We start from the raw sequence: 26,708 nt of genomic DNA on the forward strand, positions 1-26,708 counted from the left end.
AGAAGGGGAATAAAAAATCACAAATCAACAATCTCAACTGTATTAAATATGTTGTCCCAGGGATGCTTTCCTCTGGCAAAAAAACCTATTCAGATGCAAAGCTACCATAATGATTTTATAAAATAAACCAACTGTAGGTAGATCATAGTACCATAACAGTCAGGACCTTGAGCTCCATTTCACATCTCTCCTTGTCATATCATTGGTCCTGGAAGGGATCATTATGGCTGTTCAATTAAACTGAATTTGGTATGACAGAATCTTACCAAATACTGGCCTCTGAGGGGGTTGTTCTTGCTAAAATTTGAATAACATGCTGTTATGAATGATGGTCTTTTAAATTAGTGAGGATACTAAAAGAAGTAAAAATAGACAGGACACTGTGAGATTTCCCAGCAGCTGACGTGTTTGGCCTATTATTATATAGTTGAGTTAATTTGAAAAGACACATGAGTTTCCAGGAGTTTGAAATGCAAATATGCCAAGTAAATTAAATACGTGGGTATGAGCTTTGCAGAGTGTTTTGGTTAGTCAAAATCAGAAAACTTTTTCATGTTCTTTTTTTAACTTGTTAGTGTCCAGGAGGGTGCTGAATTTAGACTCCCCATGACGATGTTCATGTGGCTTTCTAATTCCTTATTATAGCTTTGTTCTAGGATCAAAATTAACACGGCAAATAAAATGCAAGGTTATATGGGATGGTGGTTGTTGTTTTTGCCAGCCCTAGATAGGGTAACCAACCTGCCAAAGGAGCCCTGGTGGTTGCTGTGGCTAGAAGGTCCACAGTGGTTTGCAGAGAACTGCTGCAGGAGTGACAACATCCTGGGAGTTCCTGCAGTCTGGGAACTCAAAAGTTCCCTGCTCTGGACCCTTAAATGCCTGATTCACAGCATCTCAGCCTGACAGCTCCAAATTTCTGGCATGAGATATAATAATAATCAGTGACTACAACATCTCTGGCACTGATGTGATGCAGTACCAGGAGCTGGTAACAGACATGGAGACCACACTGAAACCCACCTGTGTTTTTTTCACGTATTCTGTTTCTGCAGGAAAAGCAGTGTGTTAGTTTCTTAGTGGGGCTGATCAGATGGGATGGATTTGAAGCAGTTCAGACATATGACATGCGAGATGGTCTATGTTTTTTCCAGCCTGTTTTCTGATGTTTTGACTTCAGTTTGTTTTCCCTTATTTCTGAGGGTGAAGCCCTGGGACAGTTCTCACCCTGGAGGGTTGGAGGCAAGGCACTGTTTCTTATGCTTTGTACCTCCATCAAAGCTCTACCTGGTGAATTAAAGTTAACAGCAAAGCTGCTTGCCTGTGTCCTGGCCCTGCCATTCCCCATTTTTTCACAATACCTTCCCTACCAATTAGATACCATAGTCTCTGTCAGTGACAGCTCCTAACAAAGCCTACATTGGAATGTCTCTTAATTGAGCATCCTTTAGCTCTTTACTTTCTTTTTCATTTCTTAGCTACTTTAATACTGTCTTAATAATAGTTTTCTCTGAAGACTTCTTTTCAGAGGTTCTTTTCAAATAAATTGCTGTAGAAATGATCATAACATAGCTTCTTTTTTTTTTAACACACAGAATTATCTCAATTGGCATTAAGGTCAGGGAGTCAAAAGGCCAAATATACCTTCATAAATCTGAGATGACTTCACTGAAGTCATTGAATTTACAGTCTCTTAACAAAGAGCTCAGGTTGACCCCAGAGCCCACAAAATTAGCTCTAATGGGAAATTTAGAATTTTCTGGTGCACTGAATACAAAGATACATTGTTAGGATTATCTGAGGATGGAAAACAAGTATTTGCTCTACCATAGCATTCTGTTCTCCTCTGTATTCATGTCTGCTCTGTTTGAATGGTGAATGACAGTGACTGAAATTGAGGGTGATTGCATTAATAACCACTAATTGAATTCAAAACAGCACTTTTGCTGGGAGGATTTTTCTTTCTTCTTTCAAGTTAGAAAGACGTTGGCCAGGGTTTGGGTTGATTTTGTCATTTTTTCTTTCAGTATTAGTCTGGTTAAGGGCCTCTCTGTGGCTGCAGCATTGGCCAGTGGCTTCTCACCATCACAGCCACTTGCCACAATGTTACCCCAGTGATTATTTGGGAGCAGCAGTAATTAACAGCAAGGCCCCAGGTTATTAACACAGGATGCGACAAGAGAGTAGTGTTGTGTGGAGTCCTTGAAGCTGCAGGGTGATACTCAGCATGGCTTTACCTCATCTCCCGCTCAGCTTTTTTCATTAGGTTTTTGTATTCAGACTGCAATTTATTAGTTTCAAATGACTGGCTTCATGTGTCTTGGTCATGCAGCTTTCCAGGTAAAAGCACTTTCTTTTTGCTTGATAGCTTCCTCAGAAATGGAATTCAGTATTTGCAGTGCCGCATCTCCTATTTGTTTGTTTACAATATCAATTACCTCCTTGTTCTACCTTGTCTCAGTGCTGTGTGTTTGTTTGCCCTCTTCTATCAATGATAATCAAGGGTCTGATCAAATCTACATCTCTTTGTCTTGACTCTGAAGCGCTTGCTGATTAAAGTGGGAGAGACAATAGAAAGCAGTAGAAAGAATATACATTTAGTGAGTTCTGTACACAGCATGATGTGTTAAACTTCAGCCCAAACATGCTGTTCTTCCATTTCCTGCTATCCCCCATTTATCCATTCATGCCTGTTTTCCAAGCCCCCTTCAGAGAAATGGCCTTCTGGGCAGGACTGAGGAAGTCAAAACCTCAGACCACCCTCTGCCAAGGTCCTGCTGAATCCCTTCTCCCTGCCATGTTGGCTGAAGTGCTGGGATGTTTGTCCCTCCTGCCAGATAAATCTTACTGTTGTACGTGATAAGAGCACCCAGCCAGTGCAGCTAATCTAGCTGCCTGTGTCAGCAACATCCTTGTCTTTGGACCAGGCTGAGGACTGTCCCACCATGCAGGACAGCCACTGGGTCTGTGCTAATCTGTACCTGTCACTCCAGGTGTCAAAGGGTCCAGGTAAACTGGGAATTCCATGAGCAGGCCTGCCAAGAATAGCTGGTGGGTAGGACATGTTGGCACCTGGCATATACTGGAGAAGTATCCAAGCTACTATAAATCATTGCAGAGCACATGTGGGGGGTGAAGGCAGGTTAGGGTCAAGCCTTGGGTTTTTTTCAGTGTCCTGAACAGAATTTGGCCACAGCCAAATGAAATCTTAAACTCTACTACTACAAAGCAGCCTCACACACACCTTGACCTGCTTGGTAGGGCAAATGCTTCCTGAGTTGTATACGTGTCAAACCACAGCCCATAGTAGCAGCATCCATGTCACCAGTTCAGTGATAACCATGTTGTAGTAATCTGCAAATATTAAAATTATGCACAATTGGCTCGTCAGTTTTGTCACATATTTTTATATGCAAACAGATCTAATGACTAGCGCTTCCAAAAGTAACTTGGAATGTGTCAGTGCTGAACACTCAGCAGGCTTTGTTGGTTGGGCCTGACCTGAATGTTAATTGTGTTTTTCCTTAGATGAGCATTAAATCTCTTCTGGTTCTGGAAACCAACATCAAAATTCAAATATTTAATTTGCTCATTGACATTTATTAAAATAGCTTTGTGCTTGAATATCAAGTTAAGGCAGTGGTAGCTAATTTCGTTGGTCTAGATGACGTTGGAAGTAAATTTAAATCTGATTGAGAAGCATTTAATACTCACTAAGAAAAGGAGGGAATGAAAGGTCAACGGTATAAAATGTTGACATTAACAAACAGCAGATCTTTAAGTTTGGCTTTTGAAGTAACTGAATGAAGCCTCAAAACCAATTGCAAGAGGAATATTTCAGAATGCTAGGAGAGGTTCTTCTATTGCTTCCCAAGAAAGACCTTAGTGTCCTAAGGAGACAGAGATGACCTCAGATCATTTATGTATAAATCTTACTCCCTAGGCTGAAAATTCTTTGGTTGGGAGGTTAAATGTGGATTCAGCAGAGATGAGTGTCCTGTGAGTATTTTGCTTTATAGAACCATAGAATTATTACATTGAGAAAAGACCTCTAAGATCATTGAGTCCAAGCTTTGACCAAGCCATGAAAACTGCTGTCCTGGTTGCTCATGCTCCCTGGAGCCACATAAATCTCCCCCAATTGCTATGGCACTGCCATGACCTTATCAGCCTTCTGGTGAAAGCTGCTCTGTCCTGCTGGGCATCTCCACTCTCACTCTTCAGCAAAACTCTTCAGGAGTTTTGCTCCAGAATTTACCATTGTCACCCTTGCAAACACTGCTGTCACCATGTACCTCACTGACTGAGGAGAAAGTTATTAATTTAAATGTTGCCATTTAAATGGGAAGACATTTACTTATATATGTACACATGTTGTGAAAAGGCCTTGTTTTGAATGATATTAAGGACATGAGGCACTTCAACTTCAGTATAATGTGAGGGAAGGCATTTATAAGTATGGATGTAAGGAATGACTGCATTTTTCAACTGAGTTGAAAATACAGGAAGGAGGGACAAGAATGTTTGACCTCTTGAATAACCTTTTCAAGTAGCTGGCTGGTCTCATGTTAATAACTGGCTTGCTGGGTATAGTTCCGGTTTTACACCCCTTGCTTACATGATTGCTTGTATGTTGGCCTGGAATACTGAATTGTGAATTTATTGTTAAATTCCTTTTCATTATGAAACCATGCAGCTGTAACTGAGAGAAATATGCTTAATCCTCTGGGGTCGGGATCAGCTAGAGGCGTGTAAGTACAAAGGATTATTTTTCCTTTTTTAAAGAAAAGTTTCTGTATATTTATGGATCAGTAGATTGGAACATATTTATTCAGTAAACATAGAAGAGCTAGTCCATTTAACAAACAGACTGAGGTTTGCTTTTGGGGGTTTCTGTTTTGGTCCTGTTTCATTGCATTTCTGTAGAAACACTTTTTTGGGCATCTCTGAGGGGGTTTTGTTGTTTCTTTAATCTTGGCTGTCATGCTGAGCTAGCAATGACCTCCTGAAGAGAAGGTTAATGTTAAGTGAAACTTCCCAAACTTAAAATACAGCTGTCAGCCCCTGTGCACAGTGTTCCAGTGACTAACACCTGTTTGAATAAAGCTGGTTGTTTACCTAGGATAAACTGTTCTGGATTCTCAGTGGAGTGTCCTACAGAGAGTCTGAAAACTCATAAAACATCAGACTGAGAGCCAGTTTGAATTAACCCTGAGTGGGATTTCGCACTTGAAAGTTTTTCCTGGGTGCTCTATTTCAGGAACATGTGAGAGGTACCATATGGTCATATCAAAGAATGTAGATGAGGTCCTTGCTGGTGACAATTATTTTGTCAAATGCCTACTATAGGATAAGGCGGCCATCCTATTTTGCAGGCACTGAAAGCAGACATCAGTCCCACAGCATTGTATGAATGACATCTGTTGCTTGGGTTTTGGCAGACATGGTTTTTCTCTGATGCTTGGAATTCCATGTGCAGAGCTTGGGGTCAGAAGGTACTTCTGTTGATAACATTGTTTTGATAAAAATGCCTTGAAGCCCTTTAAGTAACTTTGTAGATAAATATGGCTTTCTAGAGTAATTTTTTTCATTTGTTTGTTTTGCAGTATGTGGCAATGTATGTTTTATTGTCTGTCTCCTACTCTCAGTTTAGCTGAAGGAATATAGAAAAACTGATTAGGATTTTTTTTCAAACATAATATTGAAAGGAAATGATGGAGTAGTAGTGATTGTACCAACAGTCTCATTCAAGAAGAGGAATTTGGATGAAAACCCAGTTGCCCTCTGCCCTAGTACTCAGCTTCTCTGAGAAGTGGTGCTTGCAGCTCATTTAGGGAGTACCTTCGGCAGCAGCTTTTCATCCACTGTTTGAGGATCGTGCCTTTCTACAATCTGGAAAGACCATTTGTAGGAGAAAGCTGAGTCTTGGAGTTCTTGTAGTCTTTGAACTGAGTCCAAGAAGTGTCAGTCTTCCTGGGCCCTTTGTTCTGAGAAGGCCTCTCTTTACAGCCACTAGAAAACTGAAAGAAACTGCTTCATCATAGCAGTGCACTGTTTGAGAGGAAATCTAGAGCTGCTGCAAAGAATCCCCACCCAAAACCTCACAGCATTCAGTTTTATAACTGTGGAAGTCAGTTACAGCAGTTTCTGCAGCATTTGAATTCCCTGTGCCAGGTAGAACCTAGGAGTGGCTCTGGTTTGGTAGGGCTCCCAGCAGCCTGCTGCGTACTCAGACTTATTGTATCTGTGGTCCTGTGGTAAGGATGCAAGATTGATCAGCTTGTGCTGAAGGAGGTAAAAATCATGCCCAGGATTTCCAGGTTTGCCATGTTCAGTGCTAGTTACTAAGGTGTGTGCACGTACATGTGTTTGCATTTGGATGGACTGTTGCTTTTCTTTGCACAGATGTCAGTTTGGAATTAGGAAAAAAATTATATCTAAGTTTTGCTTATAGCTCTATCCAGGGCGTCAGCAAATCCTAGTTTGAAGCTAGATGAAATCCTAGTTTGAAGCTAGATGAAATCTGTCTGTACTGTCCTCATGACACCACCATGCTCTGTGACCTTTCAAACAGAATCTCTATGTGAATACTCTTTTCTATTTTCTCCTCCCTCAGCTAAATTTTAAGGTCTTGGATTTGGGGATAGCCTATGGTTTTAGTTCTTAATTTTCAGAGTGCTCTGAAATGAACTTAATTTTTCTTGAGCATTGAAGCTCGTGAACTTTCTAGCCAACATCAGGAGGTAGTTTCACAGGTATTAACAAATTGTCAAGAAAACCTTTTTTTGCAGCAAGTTGCTATCCTGACAGTGGCTGCGTGAATAATCAGTGTTAATTCTTGTGTAGCACAACTGCTCTGATTGAACAGGGTAAAGTGCTCCCCCAAAGGAAGAACTGTCCCTGGGACAGTCCCTAGGACTGGTACCTTCCCTTGGTTTCTGTATTGAGTCAGAAGTCACTACAAGCAAATCAAAAGAAGCAAAATTCAGCCTATTGTTAAATATTGAAGGTGTTTCGAGACAAAATGGATTCTTAAAAATTACATATCCTGCTTTCATATGCAAAGGCAAAACCAGATATTTGGTTATTAAGAAATGTCTAACATTGAGCTGGTTTGGGGGACATTTACTATAGGAAGGTGTTGATTCCAGGGGCTGTGAGGGAAGAAGCATCACAGTAGTATTTGTTTTTAAACTGATCTTAGATAAGAAGTGGGGAGATTTTCTTGCCCATCTCTATTTTAGGGTGGGTGTGTTATCTTGGTCCTCTGTAGTTAGGAGAAGGGCTCATCAATAAAGAGCTCAGAAAGCAGCTTCTAGTGATCTTAAGATCAGACACATGTAAAACAAGATTTATCTCTTGATGGCTTGTGATACATGGTGAAAGCAAGCCTTTTAAAGTTATTTCTGGTGTCTCCTTTTCTTCTGCTTCCTTGTAATTTCTCCAGCCATGTCCAGGCTTAGATTTACCCAATCTTTCTTCACCCAAACACTTGCATTTTTTTCTGAGGACTGGCACAGCTAGGAGCTAATGCTGTTTGTATTTGATGTAATAGAGATACAGAGCTGAAAGACCTGACATTTCTGCCAGCTGGGTCTAAACCTTCTCGCTATCTATCTTTGCAGCTGTATGTAAATGCCAGGCTAGCTGGAGAAGGAGACTCACTCATTTTTATGGTCCATTGTTATGGGTTTATCAGCTCTAGCAAGAGAAGGAAAATTCCCTAGAAGTGAGTGCTTTTATGAATGCTATACAAAATCTTGGCATCAGATCTCCACTGTTAATTAAACTCTCATGATTGTGACCAACTCCTTTGCCTTTGGGACAAAATTGAAGAATTTAGGCTTAAACATGAGCTAAACCCTTTTTGTAAACTACAAGAGAGTCCTAGGGCCATGGATAGCGAGTCCTATGTCTATTGAAAAATATTTTTAGTAGTGCAGTTGCTGCTCTTGTGTAACTTGTCTGCCATTCAGAATATCTCCCATGTTATCATCTTAATGCTCGGATGGGCACTTCTGCCTCTGAACTCAAGTGGATTGTCCCAGCTGACTGATTCTATTGTATTGCACACACCTCTGTGGCTGCGGAGAGGCCTTTGAGTTTCGGGGGAGAAGGTGATTTGCATATGCTTCATTTGTGTTCTCTTAATAGCTGTGCTCTGCCAGTTATGATATAAATAAGCTGGTTTGTAGGAAGGTACTGCACAGTGTGTTCCTGGCTGCCTTCTGCAGTGGGAGCCATGTAGGTACAGTGTTAGAGCATTTCAGGGATTACTGCTTGTTTCGCAAGCTGGTCAGGGAAAATAAGTGACATACCTGCATGCCCATAGAACTCTGAGTATGCAGCAGTAAAGAGAATTTCATGGCTTTAAATCCACGTGCTGTGTTTTGGAAACTGATTGTTGTCTCTTTCATCTTTGCCAATGGGCACAATCAAGGACCTGATGGATTTTTGTTTTTTTTACCAGGAACTAGCTGTCATATATTAGCATGTCAAGCTCTGCTCCATTCATCTTCTTTAAACCTTTACATTCAACCAACACCAAAAAAAAACCCATAATAAAACCAAACCAAAGTTTGCAGTACAGATAAATACTATATGACCCCAAGAGTAAGGAGTATGGATTTTAAGAGCCACCTCAGTCAGTAAGGAGTATGGAGGAAAAGTTTTGTAAACAAGCGATGCGGAAAATGGCTGAAGGCATAAATTATAGCACAGAAGTGGGTAGGATGCTTTAGAAAACCTATTATATTCCCAGTCATCTTTCCATGTTAGCCCATGGCCCATGTTTCAATCACTGCCTGAAATTAAAAAGCAATTTTTAAAGACATCCTTCAGTGTAGTAGGAATCTTCAGTAGAATTTAGACTCCTTGGTGATTTCCATAAGTGGATCTGAAGATCCTTAAGCAAGAAGGTGCTCTGGAAAATTGTGCCATGTGGATTTTAATGGTACACTCAGGCAACAAAATTCTGGTTCCTCCTTCATGACCTCAACCTATGCACTGCTGAGAACTTTAAAGAGCAATCCCCTTTCCTGAGAAGTGGCAACGCTTGACAGCACATTTCAGTTTTGGGAAAGTGAATGTGGCATGGAATGTGAAGGGCCAAATAAAGGAATTGGTTGTCCTTTCTAAAAATATGTGAGACTTGGCTTTGAGATAGTGAAGGTATCCTATAATAAAGATCATCCATTCCCTCCTACCAATGGCTCTTTGCACTCTGTGGGAGGCAGTGTGGTGATACGTCACTTATCAGTTCCTACAGAAAATCAGGAGCTTAAAACCATCTCCTCTGGTGTCCTTTCAGCCCTTTCCTAATCAGCTTCAGAGCTGCTCTCCAAATCTGGACCCTTAATAGAGGCTGACTATCCCTTATAATTTTTCTCCCACTTAATCATTCCAAGTCTCATGTGCTCTGGTAATCCACCTACCTTTCTTTTTTTCCTGTTTCTGGGGGTTTTTTCTTGTGTTTTTTTCCCTCCTCAGTCTCTCAGGATTTTTTCCACCAATCCCAAATCCAATCACAAAAATGAAAAAAATAATCCGGAATCAATGAACTTTTTTGTTTAACTGGCTGACTTTGTTCAGACACTTTCTTCTCTTCTATAAGAGAAAACTGACACAGTTATAATCTAAGTGCATAAATTATTTTTGGTGTTCCTCACCTCAAACATACTTTTCTATTATAGAAAGGCAAGTAGTTTTTCACTTTAGAAGCACCTTCTAAGCCATAAACAAATGGAAGGTTTCATATTATATCAGCAATGAAAAGGTATCAAAAATTCCATAGAAACAAATGTGTGTGTGTGCATGTGCACATATGTGCATATTAATAGATGATGAAGGGAAGATGAGTTAATTTGTGGAAGATGATGATTGCCAGACTCTCAAGTAGCTGGTATCTAGTTCTTTAGAGTCCTGGTTTTTTTCTTTTTTTTTTTTTTTTTAAATCTGTTTCCTAGGAGAGAAGCTCAGGCAATCATATGGTTAGACAATTCTTTCAATAATTTTAAAATCTGGGAAAATGGATATTTAAGACCATTGTGTTCTTATGGGATTCCTGAAAACTGGTGGATGGAAGAGGTGAGCTATACAGATTAATGCCCTTGCTGAGGGCATGAAATTAACTAAATTTAACCCTTAAATCTTGTTAGACAGCAGTCAGCTCTGTTGCTGTCTTCCTTGTACTGAGTAGCATTGTCTGCATGAGTTTTGCTCTAGATTAGCCACAGCATACAATAGCTTCTGCCAGACATCTTTGTCCAAGAGAAAGAGCTATAGGGATGTGCAGGAGGTAATGTCCTGGAAGACCCATCTTATAGGCGCAGGAGACCCACATTCACTGGTTTCACTGCTCACTGAACAACTCGTTTGGCTTATGTTTTGTTTCACATGCACTGTCAACAAACACAAAATTATTGCAACAGTATTTAACAGTTCTGAAAGGTATTAATGGGACCTACGCACAGGGGACTGGGCTTGTGGTTTTAAACTTTCTTACCTGTTCACATGTGGATTCTAGTATTGTAGCATAAAATGTGTGTGTACTGAATGCACTAAACCCAGCTCTGGAGTAAAGCCTTTTATTTTTTCCAAATAATTGAATATCCTAGAATAAAGTTGAAAATACTTAACGTGGAGGTAGAACATAGCAGTTTTAGATGACCTAAAGGTCCTTGTATGGAAGAGCAAAACAACTAGTGGCACTGTTAGGTGGATGCAAAATACCGGGTGAATTACTGGGTTTGTTGTTAGAAAGATCATCGTGTAAAAGATGTGCTTTCCCTGGACTCTAAGAGAAATCAGTCACTCCTGTTACTCTGAGAATCAAATAAGGTATTATCAAGATGCACCAGCTTCTTTTCATTGACACAACAACAAGCCTGATGCCCAGTTTCCCTTGCACTGCGGAGAAATTGCTCTGTGCCGAAGTGAAGTTTTATGGGTGTGGGATTTAGCCAATGTAACCCAAGTGAACATCCTGGGGAGGAGGTAGGATGTCCTAGTGAGAATTTCTCATTCATGCTTCTGAGTATACTGTAGATTTTGTTTAGCTGTAACTATGGCCCCTTCTACAAAACATCTGGCTTCTTTCTTGGGCTGTGCTTTGAATATTTCCATATTCTAAGTAGCTTAGCTTGCTGCTTCTCTTATTCAGTGGAGTATTTGGATTCCTCGATGTGTTTTTTCACTGCTGTTAAAAGCAAGTTGTGCCACCACCTTGAAATCTTACTCCCTCTCTTTTATGAAGTGCTGGGTCTATTCCTAGAAGCATTAATAATTTATGCACTTTGCAATTTCACTATTCAATTACTAAAGATGTCTGGTACGTGAGAACCTATTTAAGTTGATAAGGCAAAGCTAGATGAATAGGATTATCCATTTCCTCGCTGTACCGAATACAATGGTATATAAACCTTATACCTGCAATGCTCTTTATGAAAATGTCTCAGAATATGCATTAGTTCCCACCTGAATCTACTAGAATTGGCATTAAAGAGAATAGAATTCTTAAATTTAGAAGGGTATAAAAGGTTAGAGAAGTTCTGTTGGATATCTGGGTTGCCAACAGCCTTTTGACAGACCTGAGCAGAGGATATGAAAAACTTCATAGAAAAATGCAAAAGATTGGAAAGTTTCTCATTCTGTGTTGGATTTTTTTATGGAAAACCAGAATCCAAATTCTTCTTCCAGTTTGGCAAGTCATGTCAGACCTTATACTGACCACTGGGGCTGTAGAGAATCCCAACTTGAAGAGCAGCACTTTGCGCACACTTCATTTAAGAGACGTGTGCTAATGAATTATTAGCAAACTTCTTTAGCCCCAGGGCATTCATCAGAGACTCCACAGCTGTGTCCTCATCTGCTTTTGCCAAGGCACAGTAGGAGAGTCCTGACAGGATCAGAGCTTGGGGAGTAGTGCTGCAGGGTCTGAGCTTGTGTTTATCTTGCTCCAGGCATCCTTTTTTTCTTCCTTTTCTCTTCATAACAGCAGGTTTTTCTGAATGTTACAGAGCTGAAGTTTGGTTTGTTGTGGGGACTTGCCAGAGGTTCTGTACAACCTAACTGGAAGGTACCTTGTCAATAAAGAAAACAAAGTAAGGGGACTGAATAAGAGCTGGATCAGCTGACACAAAAAATTTGCTTCGTATATTGTATGGCATAGAAGAATCACCCAAGCCAACTTTTCTCTGGAAGGCCTTTTACGCTGTTCCGGAAAAAGGGCCATGCCCTCCCAGGGTGTGTGACCCTACATACTGGCAGACATGTACTTTCCAGCCTGGCTTCCTCTAAGCTGCATGCCTCCCTCATGTGATCATACCATACAGGCTGAACTTCATTATTTGAGTCTGACTGCATCTTCCACTCTACCTGATCAAACTGGACTTTCCCTGCATCCTTCTCTATCACATCATGGTTCATTTAAGTTCCAGCAAGATACATAAGAACATGCCTTACCAGCTTAAAATAATCCTTTTAGTCTCAGTGGGTTTACTCATACACTGCAAGCTGGAAGGCACTTTGCTAAATGAAGACCTTTGTAATGAACTCAGCATGAGGAAAATGCAACTTCTGTTCGTTTTGATTTCTTAGAAGACTCAGTCTGACTCTGAAAAAAGGTTTAATCAGGCAAAATTTCCAGGCACATTAGGAAAAATTTTAATTATCAAACATGCCTGTCAGCAGAGGTCATTGCTTGGGAAAAGTAGCTGATGTTAGCAATCCTTGAAAAGACAAAGTTTTAAGTATTCCAGTCCAAATTAAAATGGTACTGGTGTTTGCAGTAGCTAGACAAGAAAGAATAGAGAAACATAAGATAGTTAAAGGCTGGATACCTATTGATGTCAATAGGAAAACTCTTGTCTGTTTCATAGCAGTCTGGTCTTGCTTTCTTTTCCATACCTAGCAAAGGAAGCAGTGGTGATTTTCTGAAGGCTGATATTTGGAGAGTGCAACGTGCAAAGTAGTTTCAAAGTCGGTACTTGTGTTTTGTTGCGCAAAACACAGCAGGGGCTGATGATCTTTGAATTGTGGACAACACAGGTTTAACTTCCTAAGCTCTTACCTATCTCAAACCAGAGTGAGTTGTTTGGGGCAACACCACCAAACTGGAATCACAACAATGTAATTCCACTCAGGTCTTCTGGGTTTTACCTATGATTGTTAGAACCAGGTTGTTAGGGAACGAAAAGAAGACAAGGGATAAAGGAGACATGCTCAGAACTCAGTGGGGATTATGGCAAAAGCTGTGGAATGAAGTAACAAACAGATCCTGCCCCTTCTGTATACCCCCTCATTACAAAAGCAGCCATCACCTCCCACAGCCAGAAAATAAGTGAATTGCCTGCTTTCCTGAGGGCAGCTGGTCCCTTCAGGAGCTGAAATAAGCTCAAGCTTTACTTCAGAAAGTAACAAGAGAAAATGCCTGTTTGGATGAAGGGGAAAAAACACCCGATATATTTCCTGGGGTATAGGAGAACTTTGACAATCATATGGCAGCAGGAACAAAATATGCCTCGAGTCATAGAAGAATAACTGTGGCCATACCACAGCTCTGTTGCTTCCACAAGTTGTCCCTGCCTTCTGGCTATGCTGGGAGGGGTGCTGAGACCATGAGATAGACAATAAATAAATTAAATAAATAACCCTTGTCTCCACTTGCTGAGCTGTTTGCCTGTCAACAAACAGATCTGCCTTTCTAAGACTTGCATGTAAGGGCTCTGAAGAAGGGGAGCTTGCCATGTCCTTGTTGCTGGCTGGCTGCATGCCCAGTGAGGTGCCAAAGGTTCCTGTTTCAGCCATATTCATCACTGGTTTTGCAAAGGGAAGGGACAGAGAGGCTTCTGCATCTTGGGTGGTTTAGAGTTTGTCTGAAGGTACCTAACTTGGACTGCAGGTCCTGAAGAAACCTCATCCCCTGTGTGTGTGGTTAACATGTCAAATCTGGCTCTCAGCTCCATGGTATGATGATCCAAGGCAGATGCTTTACAGGATTGCCAGTAAACTGATGCTCACAAAAGTACCACATGGAGCACTTTTCTTGCTACCTATGACCGAAAAGGCACTGATTTATTATATCCCAAAGTACTGTTAGTCATCATATCTTAAAATCTTAGTCTGATCCAATAAACAATTCTTTATCTAGGGCAAAAACATTCAGTGTTAATTAGAAGAATAATTTAGTAAATAAAGGTCAGAGCTTTTTAAATGCTTTATATAGGGCAAAAGAAAACTTAATCTCAGGGTTATAAACAGTGTTTTTGTTAAGCAGACAGGAAACACTTCCAGCTGGAATCTCTGAAATGTAAATGAGCCTATTTTATCCCTTGATTTTCACAAATCTCTCACCATGTTGCCGCTACAGAAGAGGAGATAAAAAATTCTAGTATTGCTTCCAAAGAGATCATGTGTTTACTGAAACCAGGCTGGAGCTAGATATGGGCATACTGTTTTGTGGCATTTGTAGCATTATTTTTAATATTGTTTCAACACAAATCATAAACTGATAGACTGGTTTGGGTTGGAAGAGACTCAGAGACCATTTAATTCCAACTCCCCAGCCATAGGCAGGGACACCTTCCACTAGACCAGGCTGATCACAACCTCACCCAGGCTGGCCTTGAATACTTGCAGGGATGGGGCAGCTACAGCTTCTATGCCCAACCTGTTGCAGGGTGACTCGCTGCCCTCGGAGTAAATAACTTATTGAAATGGTATCTTGCAGCAAAATCTGGTTTTGCACTGACAGATGGAATCCTGAGTCTGAGCTCTCCTTGTGCACACAATTGATAAATGTACACCTAACAAAGGCCTCCAGTGCCATTTTCATACATGGAGATAGAAACAAAGCAGAACAGAGGTCTTGTGAATGAGGGGAGCAAACCAAGGGAAGAGGTGAGTGGTCTGACTGATGTCAGAAAGTTTTGCAGATCCTCCATAGGTATATACTTGGACCTCATATTGGTTCTCATGTCATTCTTTGATTTAGAACTTATTCCTGTGCAGATGCTTTAGTTATGATGTGGGGTCAGAATATGTTCTTTTGTGGGTAAATCGGTGAAAAGGGATAATCTGTGAGATGGAGTGTGCTACAGAGAGCTCAGGAGAACAAATTAGAAGGGTTGAACAATCCTGCTGGTTTTAGAGGTCGAGGGAAGAGTCTACCCAAGGTCTGGAGCTACTTGTATTTCAAAGGTGAAAGAAGGTGCAAGGACACGCTGAGAGACTTAGAGAAGTGATGTCTCAAAGAATGGTAGAAAGCTAGGACATTTTTGACAAGGAAACACAGATGGTTTTTGCCTCTTTTTTTCCCCCCACTAGAGGTTGGAATCTCCTGTGGTTTACAGTAGTCATGGGACTGCAATCTCGCAGACCTTCTAGATATCTCCACATTTGGAAGATAAATAAATTTCCGTCAGTTTCACCTGCAAAATTTGAGACTGGGAGTTTGAATGGCAACTGAGTTGCAACTGCACTGAGGAGGACTGTAGCTGCTCTGTGATAATCAAATTTGGTTTGCTTGACACATAATGAGATTATTGATTAGACACACACAGCTTGCCATTTCAAATCACATCTCCTCTTCATTTCCAAGGGATGATTGACATAGCCTGGCATGCTCAGCATCATTAAATGGAAAGAGTTATTTATGGTGTTGCATCAGAATTTATCACTAATTCCCAGATCTGACAGAAAAGAATCACTTTGTGTGCTAGGCATTTTTATCTTGCCATTAAAAAGTGTATCGAAAGCTTTAGATAAGAACTGAAGCTGAAACTCCTGCCTAGTCTATATCCAGATAATCTGGCCTGCAAAACTGAAGCAGGGAGTGGTGAGACGTGTCAAATGCAGTTCCTGATCCTTCAGTGACTTCTGACATGCTCTGGCTGCTCCAGAGGTGGATCTCAACTCAAAGGGTTCTTATACTGAATGTCTTCTTTGTAAGGTTCTCCCAAGCCTCACTTTCCCCATGTACCATTAGTTATCAGCAGCACCAGCTGTGGGCAGACTTCAGTGGCCAGATAACATGTGCTGTGTGAGCCTTCATTTAGAAATTCATAAGGCATCACTTCCATTCAAAGGAGGTGATATTTACCAAGAGCAGGTTTAATGTGCTTTTATTACCTTCTCCTTTTCTTGAGGAGAAAGGTGCATGGCACCCAAAACTCTGCAGGAGAGGATGTGAAGGGGCACTGTGCTCTTGTTACTAATCCAAAGCTGTTAGATTTTTTTTTTTTCATCCTGAATGTCAAGCATTTCTCCTTCAAAATCTCCCTCTGATAATCTGAAAGAGCTGAACTGGAATCCTTCCTGACAGGACAAATTTGCTTTAAAATAACTCTATATGAAATCATACTGTTCACCCAGTTCTCTTGCAGATACTCATGCCATATTCTGCTAGTGGAGCTGAAGAGGTCTTCTGGGTAAAAGTATACTTGATTTTTATTTTGTGAACAGTCTTCTAGACTTTGTGACAGTACCTCTACGTGTGTGAGACACCAGTGGTTCCACACTTGACCCCATCTGGAGCACCTCTGCAGAGTCCCATTCCAGCCTTCAGGCTTCTAGAAGTGTTGTGAGGGTGGAGGGTGTTTGAAGAAAACACACACAGTTAAATGAGCTGTAAAAATATGCATTATAGAGAGAGACTCCAGGAGCTCTCTCTCATTTGTCTCATCAAAGCAAAGATAAATGAGCAACTTCCTCGTAGGCTATAATTACCTCTAAGGGGAACAAAAACATTGATAATTGACAGCTTTGAGCTTGACCCTAGGAAATAACAAAATCCAGTAGTTGGAAATTGAAATTTAGAGTGTAGAGAGTGAAATTTAGAAACTCAGAGACATGAGTTTAACCCTGTAGTTAACTAACTATTTGAGTAGCAAAGTTGAAATTGTGTGATCGTTGATTTTCAATCTAAATTGTGGGGTTTGGGTTCTCTTTAAAACATGCACTCTTCTTCTAATATAGTTTTAAGTCCTTGGCCTGTATTGCCTCATAGAAAGGGCCAAGAGATTTTAAGAGCTTAGCTCCTGTTTTGGCAAAAAGATGTTATACAGATAGTAATCCTGTTTGAAAGGCATTCTCCATCTTTCATCTTGTAAAAGAGGGGAGCACTAGAGTTTTGAAAATCTGGTCTGGCTGTGGGATTTGAGAATCTGAAGTATTGAGGCCATGAAGCTGAAGAACAAATCTGTCTATCAGCATGGTGGAAGGTCTAGAGCAAACCAGACCCAGACAGAATTCCTCTGTCATTTCCTCCCCTGTGTTTTGTCATGCCTGAAATTTCCACGGTTTTATTTGCCTAATATCTGAGATTTAGGCTGTCTAAAAATCCCATCTGCCCTAGCAAAATGCAGTGTGAAAGCTGAACCTGGTCCCAGAGCACCTCTGCAAACACCCTAAGCAATGGATGCGTTTCTTTGTGTATTCCATGAGTTCAATTGCAATTGCTTCCTACAGGATATTTTACTTCTGCATCTTTCCCAATATACAGCAGATGAAAAAGACTGACAGGCATTCTTGGCCCTGTTTCAGTTTCCTCTGTCCTCAGTGTTCCTCCCATGCATTTGGGGTTTTTTAAACAACTCTTTGGACTTGAGGGGTTCCCCCTGCCTTTCCTCTGGGTTTATGAACATCCTTATGGCCATGCAAGGCTCAGCATATTTGGTACTTTGTTCCCAAACTGTATCTAATGCTGTACTCACCTTTTAAAAAACAGTTTTTCTTTATGTAAAGGCTTTCTACTTTCTGTGTAGCATAAGCCCAAAATGAGAGCATGAATATGCAATTGAATCAAGGCCTTCTCTTCTCTAACCAACACAAATTATTTCTTTAGATTGTCCTGTTCTTTAGATTCTGTCATAGGACCCAAGTCAAAAGAGAAATGAGAACTGTTGCAGCTAAATCAGAACTGATTTACAAATCCAAAACCAAAATGTCATAATTACAATATTTATGTTAACTATCAAATTTCTGTGTATTGTTTACCTGACTATGCCTTATCCTGCTGTGTAGCTGGAGCCTTTTTTTCATGCTTCACAGCTGCAGCAAAATGGAGTCTGCTGGAAAATCAATGTTGAGGTGTTAAATTAGGGTTGTCTTTTTTCCACCATGTGTCACTTGGAGTCTGCAATCCTATTTTGTCTGCCATTGGCCAGTCACAGAGTTTTAGATGTTCTTTCTCTGAAGTTCCCCAGGAGGTCCTCACCTCTTATACTGTCCCAAATAACTTGGTGGCCTCATCGTTGGAGGTGATAGGAGCTGTTTCTACATGAGGGAGAACTTGTCCCATGTCATTATAATGAGACCAATGTTATACCCTAAAAAGCAGAATCCATTCAGGGTTGAACTGGCCATTAGGGCCCAAGCTGACATCAGGGAATTTGATGAGCAAGCCATCCTCTGGGAAAGCTGGGCCTCAGGCTGAACCTTACGTGACTTCCCAGCCAAAGAGGAAACTTCTGTTCTCCAGTGATCTGTGGGAGGTATTCTGAAAATGTTTTGTGATGGAACACCATCCCTTGGCTTCCCAGCCAAGTCTCAGCTCATCCCTTTCTGCTTACCCTCAGGAACAAGGTTGCCTCATGTTTTACAAAGTGGAAGATGCATTTTGAATGACTTCTGAATGATTTATCTTAACCCTAAATGCCACTGCAGCTAGGCTGCTCTTGCAGTATGACTTTGTTCATTGCTCCCAGCAGGGAATCGCAAAATGTGAGGACAGGGCATGCTTCTCATTTCCAATATATTTACAGAAAGCTCTTCCTTCCAGCTTTCCTTATAAGCTTTTTGTTACTGTAAATAACATGCAAAGCAAGGGTGAGTAATATGTTAGACTCTCAAGCCTGTTTTTTGGGCTACCAAATAGGTTTGTGATGCTGCCAGTAGCAAATCAAGCTTTCTTTTTGTCTGTAGAGAAGTTTGGTGAGGGTTTTCTTGCCTTTCATTTAGCTTTCTGAAAATGTAGGCTTCTGACCTTGTTCTACTTGTCCTCCCTTCATTTCAAAGAGCTACGGAACAGTTGTGACATGTAAAAAAACATATATATATCTGCAAGAAACCTGCCTGCCTTCCCAGCCAACCTTGGCAATGGGAGCCCCTGAGTGAGAGTAACCTTACTTTCACTGGAAAAGGTTTTGTGCAGTAGTGCCTATGTGCAGTGTGTCAGGGCCACAGACACTTTGTCATTTGGCTCCATCTTCTGGGATAAGGCAAAAGACACAGAAGCCACTTGAGCTGACACTTTGCAAGTCCTATCACACAACATTTATTGGTATTTTCTTGCTCTTCATTAATGCTTCCATGCAAGCTCACACTGGATGCAAACACAGTAGGAAACCTTTTGCTTTTCTGGAGACATTTTAATGGGAGCAAGAATTCAGTACACAAAAAAAGTGCTGAAAATCAATAGCTTTTTTTGTTTCCTGAGACTAAGAAAGGACAGTTAGTGAACGTTTGACTTGCAATTCAACAGTGATAGAAAAAAAAAAAAAAGAGGAGCTCAGGTAAATGGTTTTTTGATTCCTGTACAGTTTTGCAGAATTAGCTCTGACTCTGGCAGCACAGTATTTGTTCTCTGTTGCTGAAGCTTTGAAGGAGAAAAAGGGGTAAGGCATTATTGCTATAGCAACCTTCAAGAGGGTGCTGTAGATGATCAAAACACATTTGTTGATGGAAGTTTTGACCATCACAGTCTTTCCATGCAGCACCCAGGACTGTGGGCCAGTTAGCTGAGCATTTGCTTCCATTTTCCATTCAGTCTTTGAGTTTTCCACTTTTCAACAATTAACAAGCCTGAAAAGACTTTCAGACTTTCATCTCTGAAAAATCTGTGGTCCTGCTGTTGCTGAGACAGCCTGACATTAGCCCCTTCCTGGGGGCAGCAGCAAGGTCCAGCTCAGCTTCTTGGCACTCTGCTCTGGCCTAGGCAAAAAGCAGCAGCTCTACCATGGCCACCACTGCATCCATTGGGCCACTGTGCTTGCTCCTGGTGCTCAAGATGTTGCTGAAGCTAAAGTTATATTTGGCTTTTGAGGTTGTGTGGATGATGGCTTGTTGCTGGCAATGAGCTCGCAGAGGAGGTGTCTGCTGATTCCTGATCAGTTGTGACCTGCAGGTATGATACCTGCTTTCATCTTGGAGATCTTGGAGTAGGGATGGCAGTGAGAGACCTGGAAATGAGGTCTCTGTATCACCAGGACAAAACTGTGCTGGTTATTGGCACGTCAAGTGGAGTTCACTGGAAAGCAAACTTGCGGAAAATAAATAAATTGGTAAATGAAACCTCTATTTTGATCATAATTCAGCAATAGTTTATATTTTGGTTTTTATATGTAATTCATGAGGGGGGTGACTAAATGGTTAACACAATTTTAGATAAACTGGTTTGAAATAGGTTGCCTGAAATCATACTGTATGTTCATGTATATATCTACTTCTCAAGCAACATGCTTATAATGTTTACTGAGCACTCAGTGAGCCCTTCTGAATGCATTTTAACAGAAGTCCTAACATAAAAGAGAATGCACCTCTTATGTTTTTCATTTCTGTGAAAGCCAAATTTAAAATTTGTGGGTTTGACTTGAAAATTACTTCATAACATCCAATATGAAGCTTGGTAATGAAATAGGGTGCACACTATTCATAAAAATCTGTAATTTTGTAATTCAAGGATGTACTGTGCAACCTTCGATTTAGAATAAGTTGTAATTGTAATTTGGATGAAAAGGACCTCCCCATACAAATGCCTCAGAAATCAGAGGCATGCAGGTGTTCCTTAGGTCAGTCTTGCATATTGGACTTCTGGGAGCTGTCCTGCTGGTTTGAGTCTTTCTCTCACTGCCTTGAAGACCCATTTCCTGCAGCCTTTGGGATGATAGGAATCTGCCGCCCTCTGAAAGAGGGTTTTGGCCTCTTTGGTTATATAGTAAGCCTAGTCTGGCTGGGAGAAGGCTTTGCAGGTCAGGTCCCTTGAGGATTAGAACTGGAGAATGGGTTGCTTGGAACAAGAGGAATTTAGATTTAAGGATGCTGGAATTAAAGGTTTAGGTAGAACTGCAATTTTGGAAGGACGAAGTATTTGCAGACTTGATGCAATTTCTGCATTATCCAGCAGTTGATGCAGGACTCTGCAGTCTGGGCTTTGTTTGTATGGTTTGGGGCTTCCAGAGGACATGTAACCATGCAGATCCTTTAGCAAGGCTTGCTATCTCTTACTCTTTGCTCTCAAAGATCATTTGGTACTTTGCACGTTGTAGACTTTGGTCATTTCCATCAGGCACTTAAAAAACCCCAAAGGACAAGAACCACAAAACTGACTTATTTTCCTGCTGAATTTATAACTTCAGCATAGAATTATAAAATCTCTGGGGACAAAGAGCAAAAGACCTCCAATCTCCACACCTTTTTCCTTCATTATTGCTTATGCCACAAGAAAGCCAAGGAGATTTCTGCTTATAAATAAATAAGCACAAAATATTCACAAAGACATGGGCAACTGGAAATATAGCTGCTATGTTCCCCTTTGGATTTCCCCACTTTTCTCAAAATTATCCTAACCTAGGTGTTTCTTCAATCACATCTTTGAAGATTTCTCTCTGTGATTTCTTCTGTCCTGCTGGATTTAACACTAATACCTTGTACATGTTGTTGAATATTTGCCTTTTCCACTGATTAATGAGTGTGGAGCCATTGCCCTGCAGGTGGGCACAGTTACAGGTGGTGTGACAGAGGCCTTGCACAGGTGAGGAGGGCATGTGTGTGTCCTGCCTGGAGACACCTGAGGGAGCTGGCACCAGGGACAGAGTCCCTTTTCCCAGGCAGGCAGCTGTATTGGAGGGGTCTGCCAACAGAGGCAAGGAGCCTGGCTCTGTCCCACGGGAACAGCAACCCCAATGGTAAGAGGGAGATGTGCCTGAAATCACTTTTTGCTGTTCCTTTTTCTGTTTTCTTTTCATTCCTGTGCAAAGCCTAAATAACACTTGGCATTTGAGCGTGTAGGAGCAGCAAATCACTGTTAGCAGGGAGCTCCCAGAGGACAGGTCTGCTTATACCCAGCTGGCTCCAAACCGTGGGTGTAGCAGCCTTTTCACAAAGCACTGGCTGCAGGTGCAGTAACTGTTCTCCTCCCCAATTCATCTTTTGACTAAGCTTAAACAAATTTCAACCAGCATTCTGAAGACAAAGATGAAGTGTGAAAGAGCTCTTGTGAGGTTTTCCATCCAAAAGAAGCCCAGGCATTCAGGAACACCGGACACTGATAAAGGTGGGCCCTGCAGACAAGGTACCCAAGGCCACATGTGTCCTGCATGTAGGCACAGCCAGCTGATGTCTGTCGTATACTTCTCTCTTATCTGCTGTTAAATTGTGGAGCTGTTGTTGTATTTTCTCTTAATACTGAAAGACAGATCAGGACAGAGTTGGAATAAATAGGTCTTGCCTTTTATTCTCGTGTAGCCCAAGCCTCTTGACAACAGGAAAGAAAAGAGGGGGTAAATTGGCCATGGCAGTCAAATACCTGGCCCTGGTGTGAGTTGAAGTGGATGAGACAGTAGCTGAGGTCTCTGCAATTGTTTCCATTGCACTGTGTGGACATGTCAAATCAGACAAAGCTCACTAGCAGTGAATGTTTGACATACTTGGTTTGCTTCAGGCAACCTTACAGTAATGGACATTATGTGCCCTTATGTGCTGCATTTCAAACTCCCAGTTCAAGACCCTTACCCACATTGAAGTCTGTGGTGAGATAATAAAATATTTTGCTTTTCTGCAGATGATTAAACGTGAAGGTAAAGTGTTGGAAAAATTATACATTTTTTCATGTCAGGTGTAGTGAGAATTTACTTGCTCTTCCAGATGGCATTTGCAAAGGCACAGAATGTCACAGGTTATTATCTTAAATTGAATAATAAAATATGCACAGGTTATTTTATAGCTGCTTTAATACCTGATTTGTAAAATGATTGCCAGTTAATAACAAATAATGACTGTTATAATTAGGACTAAGTCATTTGTAATTATGGAACTCTAGAAGACAGACTATTGAAAGAAATGAGGAGAAACAACTTGTCAACTCAATAGCAATGTTGATTGAGTGATGAATATTAATGGATTATCACTTAACTAGTTGTTACCTGATATAAGTTATTTGTAATTGGAGCTGAAATATTAGTTTGTGACTAAGAAGATTTTTGTAGCCCATCCAGAAATCTCTGAAAAACAGCTGCTGTTCATCCTGTTGGCTTCAGGGAGACAAAGAACTGAGGCTTTTCTCAAGTGACAGAGTTCTCTTCACTCTGTTCTTTTTGTTAATGCAAGCTGCTGACTTCATTGAGTAATGCAGTTTCCCTGAGAGCATAAAAATGACCGAGCCAAATTAAACAACAGGTCTGGCAGGAACATGTGCCTGGGGTAGCAGCAAGTGGAAGGGTGAGTGGTGGTGCTTCCCTGGGATGTTCTTTCTGTCAGCCTAGAACTAAGAGACTGCTTGGAGCCAAGGTGAAATTCTCATCTTCTGGCTTTTAATTCATTGGCCTTCTATAAAAATGTTCAACTGCTCTTTGAACCCAAGTAAAATTTTGATATTCCCATAATCCTGTAGTAATAACCTTTACATCTTGGCTGTGCGTTGCATGGGGAATTGTAGCTTTTTCTTCGTTTTGAACCTACAGCCTCATGATGTGGCTTGATGCTTTTTAGGCTTTCTCTTATAACAAAAAAGTCCATCTGTATTTCAAATTCATTTTTAATAGCATTTTTTTATTTTAAACCTGTATTATATCATCCCTCTTGTATTTTATGCTGAAAAGCTGTAGGCAATCCTGTTGTTCCTTGTTTTGAAGGTATATCATACCTCTGGTTTTCCTTTTTCTTTCTAGTTCTACAGTGTATTTGTTAAGATTTGGGAAGAGGCCAAACCTTCAAGCAGTATTCAAAGTCAGGGTTGCTTTGGATTTATACAGATATTTTCTGTTCTGTTCTCTATTTTGTTATCTCTATTTTGTCTGACACTTTAACTGCTGCTCATTGAGTGTTTTAATAGAGCTCTCTTTTAATTCTGAATTCATTTTTCTGATTTTGTTCAGACCCTGTTGTTGTGAATATGAAGTTAGGATTGCTTTTTGTTATGTGCATCACTTTACATTTCTTCAACCTTAACTTTATCTGCCATTTACTCCGTATAATAAAATCTTTTTTGCAACTCTTTGGAGCTAGCTTTTGGCTTTTTTTTTTTTTATCCTGAACAGCTCAGACTCTTTCCTTTATGTGCATACATCTGTTTCTTGGATTCTTTAGGAAATGTGCAACACCTATTGGCATGCTCTACCCCCTCTCCTACTCTCCTAGGACAGTACAGCACTCACTGACATTAAACAGCACAGGCTTTTTGGGATGTGGCCATGCTCTGAAGCCCTAGTGCCAGGAAAGAAGGTTGTCTCCTGGCACATGTGCTGGCTTGTTCTGCTGCAGGTCAGGGCTAGTTAGCTTTTGGGAAAGTATGGCTGAGCAGATCCATCCTCACAGCTGGGCTGGGAAAGGCAGCTGACGTGGAGTAGTAGCAGATCAGCTCTGTCAGCAAGAGTTCTGGTGTGGGTGGTCACACCAAGCTGTGCACCCTGGAATTTTTCCAAGTATTTATCTAGAAGATGATAAAATCTATAATGGTCTCTAGATCATTAGAAGAATGAATCTATAATTCTATGTGATCTTCTCGGCTGGCTGTCATGAACCAGGCTGCAGCTCTAGCTCTGTCTCAGCATCTCTTCTGCTTCAGCTCCAGCACTGAGCTGGAACAGAAGTTGTGAGAACCCACCCTTAGAGACTTTCCCATCTGTCTGTTAAATAAATGCTACCTAGGGAGTTCACCTCTCTGGGACCTTGTTGTTGTGGTCAGTAAATGGTGTGAGAGCAGTGTAAGTTAGGGGTGCGAGGGGGATTGAAAGGCACAAACGCTTAAGGAACTGGCACTGAGATGGGGATTTCGCCAGGGAATATTTGCCATTGCAACCATTTAACTGGGAATGGATATTGATTATTTGCCTCCACTCTGCTCTACCTCCCTGAATTCTGCCAGGATTGCTTCCTAAGCAAGTGCCATGTGTCTGTTGCCCAGAGAAGAATATTTTATACAGTGAGCCTTCAAGCACTGCTGCTGTCCAAATTGTCCTTTCAGACTGAGGGCTCCAAACTCGTGTCTGCCAGATGCCAAACCTAAGCACAGACCTGCAAGCTCACCTGGAATGCCTCAGCCAGCCTTCTTGTAGCTTTGTACCTGTGTAGCTCCTGCACTGCTCATGTATTTTATATCCAAGTCATTGCATTAAGGAAGGGAGGGCAGGATATGGGGAAAGGCATAGAAAGTCCTCAAAGGAGGTTTTTACTTAAATGCAATTAAATTAGTATTTTAATTCCAGTTTGAAAACATAGAGAATAATTTAGCAAGACTTTTCTCCACACATGTATCCTCTCCACCCAAATTTTTCAACTATGCTTTCTGCAAATAACTAAAAAATTGTGTAAAAAGTGTAGCTGGGAAAAATTGTATTTTAGTACTCTGGGGATGTGGATCTTGAGGATATAGGTAATTCTAACACTTAAGGGACTAGAGTAGTGAAAGTGATTGTACCTTTCAAGGCAGGATACATCTTTAAAAGAAAGTAACATAAATTTCCTTTCCAAAACCACTACAGCATTTTTAAAATAGCTTTATTCAAAGTTAAGCTTTCTGTTCTAACAAATTACTGCAGATTGTTACTAGCATAATGTTGATAAATGGGTCTTTGGGTGTTGAGAGAGGGGAATAATTTCAATTTACCTATATAATGGTAGGTTCTGGGTTGGCTGCTACTCCACAGGAAGTATGTTTGGGATTTTAATATTAATTTATATTAGTACCAAAAAGGATATCAGATGTTAGTAATTGGGTATCTGGTGAGAGAATGGGGAATGAAGTGGACCTGTTGGAGCTGGTCTAGTGGAGGGTCATGAAGAGAGGGAGCTGGAGCCCATTTCCTCTGCAGACAGGCTGAAAGAGTTAGAATTTTTTGTCCTGGGAAAGAGGAGACTTTTGGGAGAACTTAGGATCCCTTCCAGTACCTAAAGGAGGCATACAAGAAAGCTGGAGAGGTCCTTTTCACAAGGATGGGACAAGTGGCAATGATTTTAATCTGAATTGAGGGCCGGTTTAGATGAGATATTAGGAAGAAATGCTCTAGGGGTGACGAGACTGGAACAGGTTGCCAAAGGTAGCTGTGAATGCCCTATTCCTGTCAGAGTTAAAGTCCAGGTTGGAACTAAGTGACCTCTAAGGCTATTTCCACCTCAAACTATTCTATCATCCTGTGTTTATCATGTGCTCTTTAAATCCATGGTGCACTCAGATTTTGACTGTGCAGTCTGGTTCCCTTATCTCAGAAGGAATATAGAAGGAAAGCATGGAGAGGCTTCCATGTTTGTGCATAATGGTCAGGAGAGCAGGCAGTAAGAGGAGGGTGTGACAAGGGGGTATGTGAAACCTTGAATGGGATACAGGAGGTGAATAAGGATCCTTTGCTTATTTTGTTGTTGGAAGAGAAAATACAGCTTGCAGGCAACCACTGAAGCTTCAAAGTGTCAGATTGAAAACAGGGCAGCAGCTTTTCACATTTTTGTAGAGAATAAACCTTTACATGACTTCCAGGGCAATTAAATAAAAGAGATGCTTCTTA

General features: G+C 41.0%; 1 long non-coding RNA gene across 1 annotated transcript in view; it reads left to right on the plus strand.

Annotated features, from left to right (window-relative positions):
- The window catches only part of LOC135298840 (uncharacterized), a 56,034-nt gene that overhangs the window by 27,821 nt on the left and 1,505 nt on the right, over positions 1-26,708 (plus strand). The window contains exon 2 of the long non-coding RNA XR_010360913.1: positions 4,694-4,748. This is a non-coding gene — a long non-coding RNA (uncharacterized LOC135298840). The remainder of the gene's footprint in view (positions 1-4,693; positions 4,749-26,708) is intronic.

Source organism: Passer domesticus, chromosome 4 (genome assembly GCF_036417665.1).
Source record: "Passer domesticus isolate bPasDom1 chromosome 4, bPasDom1.hap1, whole genome shotgun sequence".
Lineage (NCBI taxonomy): Eukaryota > Metazoa > Chordata > Aves > Passeriformes > Passeridae > Passer > Passer domesticus.